Source organism: Eumetopias jubatus, unplaced genomic scaffold (assembly GCF_037043125.1).
Source record: "Eumetopias jubatus isolate StellerSeaLion01/CBP00866 unplaced genomic scaffold, mEumJub1_p1.0 scaffold_17, whole genome shotgun sequence".
Taxonomy (NCBI): Eukaryota; Metazoa; Chordata; class Mammalia; order Carnivora; family Otariidae; genus Eumetopias; species Eumetopias jubatus.
In genome coordinates, this window is record NW_028274823.1 from 40610547 (window position 1) to 40619309 (window position 8763).

At 40.5% G+C, this 8763-nt stretch overlaps 1 protein-coding gene across 3 annotated transcripts in view; it reads right to left on the reverse strand.

The window, feature by feature from the left end:
- Positions 1-5013, reverse strand: part of MARCHF8 (membrane associated ring-CH-type finger 8) — a 144649-nt gene extending 139636 nt beyond the window's left edge. For 2 of the 3 annotated variants that reach the window (XM_028098594.2, XM_088019777.1), the window contains exons 1-2: positions 4893-5013; positions 4380-4465 (exon numbers count right to left, since the gene is read on the reverse strand). The gene's annotated coding sequence lies outside the window, so the exon portion shown is untranslated. The remainder of the gene's footprint in view (positions 1-4379; positions 4466-4892) is intronic. The other variant, XM_028098593.2, reaches the window with a different exon arrangement.
- Positions 5014-8763: the final 3750 nt, after the last annotated feature.

Consider the following 8763-nt stretch of genomic DNA (forward strand, 5'->3'; position numbering starts at 1 on the left):
AAAGGCTTGGCTCTGTGTGAAAGGGGGGAAGGAGGAATTTGCTTCTAAGCTCAATCATGTGGCTGTGGGCAAGTCTTGATCCCTCATCATATGGGCCTCTCCATAGGGCTGCTCACAACGTAGCAACCTTTTGTGTGTTTTGTTTTGTTTTAATATCCTCCCTTCTCTCAGGTGTACAATTCAATGGCTTTTCACATATTCAGAGAATTGTGCAACCACCACCACAATCAGTTTTAGGACATTTCATCATCCTAAAAAGAAACCTATTACTCATGATCAAATCTCCCATCTACCGCCATCCCAACTCCCAATCACCGATCTATTTTCTCACTCTATAGATCTGTGTATTCTGGAAGTTTTGTATAAATGTAACCATACAATATGTGGCCTTTTGTGACTCGCTTTTATCATTTAGCATCATGTTTTCAAGGTTCATTTATGTTGTAGCATGAATCTGTACTTCATTCCTTTTATGGCTAATATTCCCCTGTATATAAACCACATTTTATTTATCCATTTATCAACTGGCATAAATTTGTTTCTACTTTTTTTGCTATTATGAATACTGATACTGTGAACATCTGCATACAAGTTTTGGTGTAAATATATATTTTAATTTTTCTTTAGGTATAAACCTAGGAGTGGAGTTGCTGTGCCATTTGCTATCCCTATGTTCAGCTGTTTGAGGAAGTACCAGACTGTTTCCCAAAGTAGGTGCATCACTTTGCATTCCCCATAACAGTGTATGAAGATTCTAATTTCTCCACTATCTCTGCAACACTTGTTATTATGTCTTTTTGATTATAGCCATCCCTGTGAGTATGACACGGTATTTCATTGGGGTATTGATTTGCACTTCCCTGGTGGCTAATGAGATCAAGCTTCTTTTCAGGTGCTTATTGGCCATTTGTATGTCCTGCCTAAAGAAATGTCTATTCAAATCCTTTGTTTTTAAAATGAATTCTTTTTCTTTTTATTGTTGAGGTGTAAGTCTTCTTTACATACTCTGGATACTAGACTTTTCTTATTAGATATATGATTTGCTCATAACAAGTAATAGAGAGCATGTAGACAGGATAGGAATAGGAACTCTCATACACTGTGGGGAGGAAACTAAAACAGCGCAACTACAATGGAAAGTAATTTGGCAATATTTAGGAAACCACGGATACCCATACCCTACAAGCAGCAACTCCAATCCTAGGTGTTTACCTCAGCAAAATCCTTACACTTGGTAAAAACTAACATGGGTGGAACCTTGGTGGGGGGAAAAACATGAATTAAACATAGTAACCTAAGTGGAAAAGTCTCAGAAAAAAATCCACATCGTATGATGCCATTTATATAAAGTTCAAAAACATGAAAAAGTAAACAATGTTTGGGTGGGTTGTATACATATAAAATAAGTTTATGAAGAAAAGCAAAGAAATGATAGAATTCAGTATGGTGGTCACTTCTGAAGAGAAGGAAAGGGGGTGGCTAATCAGGAAGGGGCACACAGGTTTCAACGGTGTGATAATATGTTATTTTTTGAGCTTTATATATGCAAATTACACATTTTTGTACATGTGACACATTTCACAAACATTTTTTTCAGAGAGCTACACTGACATTTGAAGATCTAATATAGATACACACTGAAGAAATTTCATTCCAGTATACTTAATGCAGATGAAGAGTATCACAGGGAACCAAAAACTACATATAAACAATATTACCAATCACTTTTAACCCAACAAAGGGTATCCTTTGTAGAAATGAGAAGATGGATTCGCTGCCTTTTTCTGCTTCTTCCTACCTTTCTGTAAGTCTGTCTTCCTGACCCAACCTTTATCACCACGATCTAGATTAAATACCACCTCCTCTAGGAGGTTCTGCCATTCAATCTATCAACTGATGGGTTCTCATCCTCCTCTCAGTTTCCATGGTATTTGTATTACTTCAAGGCCCTCATCACATTATCCCTAGAATGCACGTGATTTAACTCCTCTGTCAAAGATAAGGACCTAAAGATCTAGAGCAGTAATTAATCAGCCTGGCTATAGAAGGCACTCAATTTTTTGTTGACTACTGAATGAATGAATAAATGAATGAATGAATGAATTTGAAAATTCAGTAATTTCAGAGAGAGGTGAGTAAAGATTTGGCCTAGTTTTCTTTAAAACTCTCAAAAATTGAGGAATTAAATAATTATACTCCTTGAAAATGAATTTCAACACTGAAATTCTTCAAGATATAGCAAATACAAGATTAACAGTGGTCAGTTAAAATATAAAATGTTTATAGTGCATACACTGATTATTTTCCATATTCACCAGGGGCCAAATCGAAGGCATAACAACTTCCTGAAAGATTATTTACCATCAGAACAGTGCACTGCTTAGAACATATCTTAAAGTCAATCATATAACTGAAGGACAGGTAGTGTTACATCTTTTACAGAAAAAATATAGTACATACCATTTCATGACCCAAATTTGTTACTTTTAGAAATTTTAGGGTTTTTTTTTGTTTTGTTTGCCTTCAGATATTTAAATTGTTTACCGGGGCACCTTGGTGGCACAGATGGTCGAGCATCCGACTCCTGGTTTCAGGTCAGGTCGTGATCTCAGGGTCATGAGATGGAGCTCCAGTCAGGCTCCAGGTGGAGTCTCCTTAAGATTCTCTCTCTCTCTCTCCCTCTGCTCCTCCCTCCTTCTGTGCTTGCTCAAGCTCTCTCTCTCTCTCTAAAATAAATAAATCTTTTTTAAATTTAAAAATTTTAAAAAAATTGTTTACCACCAAGAGTATAAACCTAAACATTATGTGCTTATGGCAGAAAAGGAACTGCTTCATGACAAGGACCACAAGTGAAACAGAGTTGTTTCTCAAGAACTACACACTACTGCTGATAACAAATAGGTAGTCTTGGCTGGTTGAATCAATTCATTCCTGTCTGTGCATCTATAATTTCTTCCTGGAACTAATTTAAAGGAGACAAAAATGTTGAAGTAGGGTCCCCAGATTTAGCAAATAAAAATACAGTAAGCCCAGTTCAACTTGAATTTCAGATAAACAATGGATTTTTTAATAATGCATTATTTATACTAAAAATGCAATATTTATACTAAAAACTTTTTCACCGTTAATCTGAAATTCAAATTTAAACTAAGTTATCTGTATTTTATCTGGCAACCCTAACTGAAGCCAACAAATGCAGCAGTAATCAATCCAATTTCCTCACTTTGTAGCAGAAACTGAGACCTAAAGAAAAGAGGTGACTTAACCTAAACCTACACCAAAGATTAAGGAAGTGAGTTACTTTAAAAAGAGAAAACATATTCCACTAGGTCTCCTTGGGTTCCGTTCATTATTCTTTCAACCTCCGATTCTGGTTCACCTCACAGAAGCACCAAGTGGACAAGCTGTAAAAGGCTATGGTTTTCCTCTTTCAATATCAAACTTCCAAGTTTCAGTAAATCTCTTATCAACCCTAGTCTTCGAAAACAAAACAGGAAACTAAGCATTTCTCTTAAAAAAAAAATCATCCTGATAATTCTTGGTCTACAGACCACTTCATATTGTTTATACATTCACTCACTAGATGAAACAGAACCTCCTTTTCTCCTAAACCCAGTTCTCTCAAGATCCAGAGTCTCAAAATTTGTGATATGTTCATGTTATTCCATGGCTCTAACGATTTTAAGTCATGTACTTTCCCAACTTACATATTTTTCGGAGGAAATGTCCTAATCCATTCAGTTGGGTCTAAATAAAAGTCTTGCAAAAAGTCTTCCACTCCCATTCTATACCTGAGCAACTAGGCCAGCAATGAGCATTAAGTCCCACTATTATAAACATACACTCACATCCCTTGGGCCCGGAATACAAGAAAAGATAGAAACAGGTCCATCGGAAATTTGGGGGTCTTTTCCAAGTCTATCTGCAAAATATACTAATTGTCTCTCTAATTGTATGACATACAGTCGAACAAAGTTGAAGGAAAAATAATAGAAAACTCCACGTAAGCAAAAGATTCATCTTCCAGAGCCTGTCAAATTAACAAACACAGAACACTTCCTCAACAGTGTTAACAGTGCTTCTCAACCTGTGATCCCTGGGGGCCCTTAGGGGTATTGCAGTAAAGCAGGAAGACAGCGAGGCAGACAGAGGTTTCGATTTTCTTTCTTTCTTTCTTTCTGTTTTAATTAATTGGACTTCTAAAGGAAGTTCTAAGAAAGGTTTTGTTGCATGAGAAAAGCCTGAAAAAAACAGCAACATAAACCATTACTTTGTATAAAAGTTTTCTATTAAAAACTTCCCCCAGTTGAACAAGAATCCAAATCGTATCAGATGAAAAATTTAAAAACAGGAACTTAGCAATTAAAAGACATATCTACCTAAGCTTTTCCTCTGGCAGCTTCCAAAGTATGCAGCTCTCTCTCGAGATCACACACGTCAAAAGTGGAAGGTCCTCAAAGATCACCTAGTCCAGACATTCGTTACAGATGTGGAAACTCAGGCCAGGGCCAGGGCTGAGGCTGACTTGCCCAAGGTCTCACAGCCCGCAACCGGGACTCCACGCAGGCAGCCCCAGGCCCTCAGCGCCCGACGGATCCTGCGGCCCCCGGCTCGGCCCGGCCCCGGGGGCAAGCCTCGAGCAGCCGGAACGGAAGGGCCCACAACCCGGGGTCGCTGCCGCCTTTCGACCGGCTCCACGCCAGGGCCGCGAAGCAGGGCGCTGCAGAGCCCTGGCCTCGGCAGCCGCCCACTCCCACCCCACCTGTCGCGCACTGCACAGCCGGCAGCCACACCCCCTGCCGGGGCCGGGGGCTCAGCCGGCCTTGTAGGCGGCGAGCAGCAGCGACTGCAAGCGGCGTGAGGTACGCCCGTCCCGAGGCCGCAGGAGTTACCTCAGGTGGGCGCGGAGCTCGCGGCGGGGCCGCCCCGGCGCGCCCGAAGCATGCCGAACACCAGGATGCAGCAGGCCCGCAGCTCGGCCGCCACCGGGCCTGTTTACACCCCTCCGCGGGAGGACGGCGTCCCGTCACGTGACATGCGCGTCACGTGTTCGCCCGGGGGCGGAGGTTGGGAGGTGTTGCCCAGCAACGGCGGCGCGCTAAGGGGCGGGAGAGCGGCCGCGGCGCCGTGGTCCTTCCGCCTCCCTGGTCTTGGCGGTCGGTGCAGAGGCGAGAGCGGACTGGTCCTAAGCAGTCCGGCCGCGGAAGGGGAAAGACCTCCACCGTTCCTGCTTCATCCCTTTGTGAGCCCCGGGCCTGACCGCTTATATTATTAGTGCCTTGAAAGGAGAAGGGAATTAGGTCAGGTATTCTGATGTTGAACCTGGGAGAAAAAAATGGAAATACTTCCTTACTTAAGGCTAGCAAACGAAGGCGGAGCGTTTGTTTACCTTAAAGAACAGTTCTGTTTACTTTCGCTCCCTAATCTGGAGTGAATGGCTATTCCACAGCCTACCCCACCCCGACTCCCATCCTGGAATGGGTGTGAGGAAGGCTTATGGGACTTCCAACTTTTATTTTAAATTATATATTATGATTTTCATGAGAATTAGTCTTTGTATGTGTAAATACAAACAGCCCTAAATACATATTTGATTCAGCATTCAGGTTTTGTCCACATCAAACTTTACTGATTATAGCTACTTGTTTTTAGTAACTATTTCTAAGTTGTTTTTCTCCATCAAACTTTACAGAAGTTTCAGCCACTGCCAATTTCTCCTATAATAGTCATTATAAATTGCATAAAAGACTAATTTGTACTATTTCTTAGTAAATTCATGAGAGAATTGTGAGCCAATACCTTCAAATATTCCAGAATTGTTCTGTTGTCCAGGAGTGATCTATTGTATAATTAATTCCTCCATACAGTCCTGATCATGTTGCATACATGGCTAAGAGGAAACTGACAGGGTCAAAACAGTGGGCTCAAAATATCTTTCAGGTCTGTGCAAGGTCAAGCATCCTCTTCATTAACACACCTAAAATGCAACATTACAAAGAGAAGAAAATATAGTGATGAGTTTTCTCCACACTCGTCTTTTACTATGGAAAATAGGTTACAAGGTCAGTTGCCACAACCTGCTTGACTTTTTCTGCTGCTTCTGGCAGCAGATGTTCCTTAAAGGCAGAAATAGTAACTTTCACTGGTACACCTTATGCCTAGACCATGCCTGAGAAGCAAAAATATTGGCTAATCTATGGCTTGTGAATCTGTAGGAAGTGGCAAAGACTATTCACATATCGAGAGGGATCTGTAAGTTAGGCAGTACTCATGGAGACAATGCAAGGTGAGTCCTGATTCCGTTATTTCTATCTAAGCAATTTACTTAACATTTCGGAACCTCTTCATCTACCTAAAAGAAAGTAGCTACTGAACAGTTATAAAGATGAAATGAAATAATGCTGGCACAGCACTTTAAAGTGCCCAATACATACAGTGCTCAATAAATGTTAACCATATATGACCTTTGACAAGAGGGTAGTGATACAGGAGGTCAGAGTCCTGAGGGAAAGGCAACTGATGGACTGAAGGGGTTCAGGTCCAGGGTCTGGACTCTTGCCACCTGGACTGGAGTTGAGCATTGCCAGCAGGGAAACTAAGCACAACCACAAAGAAATCTTTACATTTAGAATGGAAGGCTACCAATAAGGGAACTGCTCATGGGTGACCAGGTCTTCACTCCAAGGGGAGCACTGGCCTTATGGCAGCAGGCTAATTCTACATCCTGTTTGTGGTGGTGGCAACTCTTAGTATACTACCTGTCCACTGCCTCAGCCCCCGTAAGAAAATTGCCTGTCCTCTCCTAGAGTTTGTGGGAAAGAAAGAAGTCACCACCAAATGGCTGAGCCTACCTAGTTTTTCAGTTAGAGTTTTGTTGCAAACAAAATGCATTGGTAGGTAGGATAAGATATACTATAATTATATATGACTCTATAACAGCATATCATCCAACACAGTGGATATACTAGGGTTCTCACTAGAGTGATGAATGTAAGGAATAACAGGAGACTTGCAAACAGAGAAAGCGGTGAATAACAACCTGCTAAGGTGTTACAAAGCTATGATGTGGTAGAGCCAGCCTCATATTTATGTCTCCTGATTCCAAGTCTAAATGTCTTTTCCTTTTTATTAATAACCATAAAAAATGTGATTTCACTATATCTGTAAATTCTATCTTGATTTTGGCCTTCCTATGCTATGCTAAATGACAGTCTTGCTTCACATAGTATTTGTCATATTTCAAAAGTAGAGCCAATAGGATATTCAGATTGATTAGAGGTATTTGTAAAAGAACAGAGTGAAGGATGACTCCAACGGTTTTGGCCTGTACAACCAAAAGAATGGAACTGTCATTTACTTAGATGGAGAAGGGTGTGAAAATTAATGAAGGGAAACCTCACTAAGATGGAGTTGGGAGGCCAGAAGAGGGAGCTCTTTTGCCATTCCATTCCCTGTCAATTACTGGAAGAATTATCAATTACCCCTCAAGAGAAGAAAGGATAACTGGAAAGAGTCATCAATTACAGGTCCCAATAGGAAAAGATGTACAGTACATCTGCTATAAGAAATTGACTATGCCAGCAGTTCAGCCAATCAGAAACCCTCATCATCCTGAATTCTTGCTTTTCTCCAATGGACTTTTGTTCAAAAAAACCCCTCCCAACTTCCTCCTTCATCTCCATAAAATAATGTTCCTCTCTTTTGTTAGACTACCCTAAGGTTTTTGCTATACCTTGCTTCTCCTGAATTGCAATTCTCTGCTATTCCCAAATAAATTCATTTTTGCTGGTACAATAACTGACTTTTATTTTTTTAAGTCAAAAAAGGCTATGTGCAGGCTGGGAGAAAAAAAAATCAAGAATTTGATTTTGGACATGCTAAATTTGACCTGCTTATTAGCCATACAAATAGAGGTGTACAGTTAGCAACTGCACAGAAGACAATGAAATTCTGAGGGGAGCTATAGAGATATAAATTGATTGGTCGATGGTATTTAAAGCCACAAGATTGAATGAGATCACACAGAGCAGTAACTTTCATACCTCTGATCTCAATCCAGGGTACAAAATATGTTTTCCATACTGACGAAATACATGTAGATACCTTAAAATTTTCAAAAAGCAAATCTACCCTCCCTATAATTCACTGTTTCCTTTCGTTTCCACTTTATTCTGTTCCATTTTTTAAAACTTCTCCCAACTCAACTGATTTTTTAACCAAGTAACAGTATGGCACTGAAAGTTGCTGACCAAGGACATTAATTGCATAATTGCAGGGGAAATTAAAGATCCAAAGGCTGCTCATGCAGCACTTCAGAGTTGGAAAGACTAGCAAAGGAAACACAGCAGGAGCAGCCAAAGGAAACAAAATAGAGGAGTTCTAAAGCCTAAGTGAAGAAAATGTTTTAGGGAGAAGGAAGTGCCTCAGTGTGTCACTTCATTTGCTGTTGAGAAGTTGAGTAAAATGAGAACTGACCTTTGGATTTAGCAGTGGAGAGATCTTTGAGAACCTGAGAACAGAGCAATTAAGATAAAGTGGTAGGGATACAAGCCTTATTGCAGAGATAGTAAATGGTGACAACAAGCAGATTTCCTTTTGCTGCAAAGATGAGCAGGGGAATGGAACAACAGCAGGCAAGAGATGTGGGGGTTAGGTTTTCTGTTTAAATATTTATACACTAATAGAAATAGTCCAGTGATGAGAAAATATCAATGCAAGAGTGTGACAACTGTAGGAAGGAAATCCTTGAGTTGGCTGGAAGGG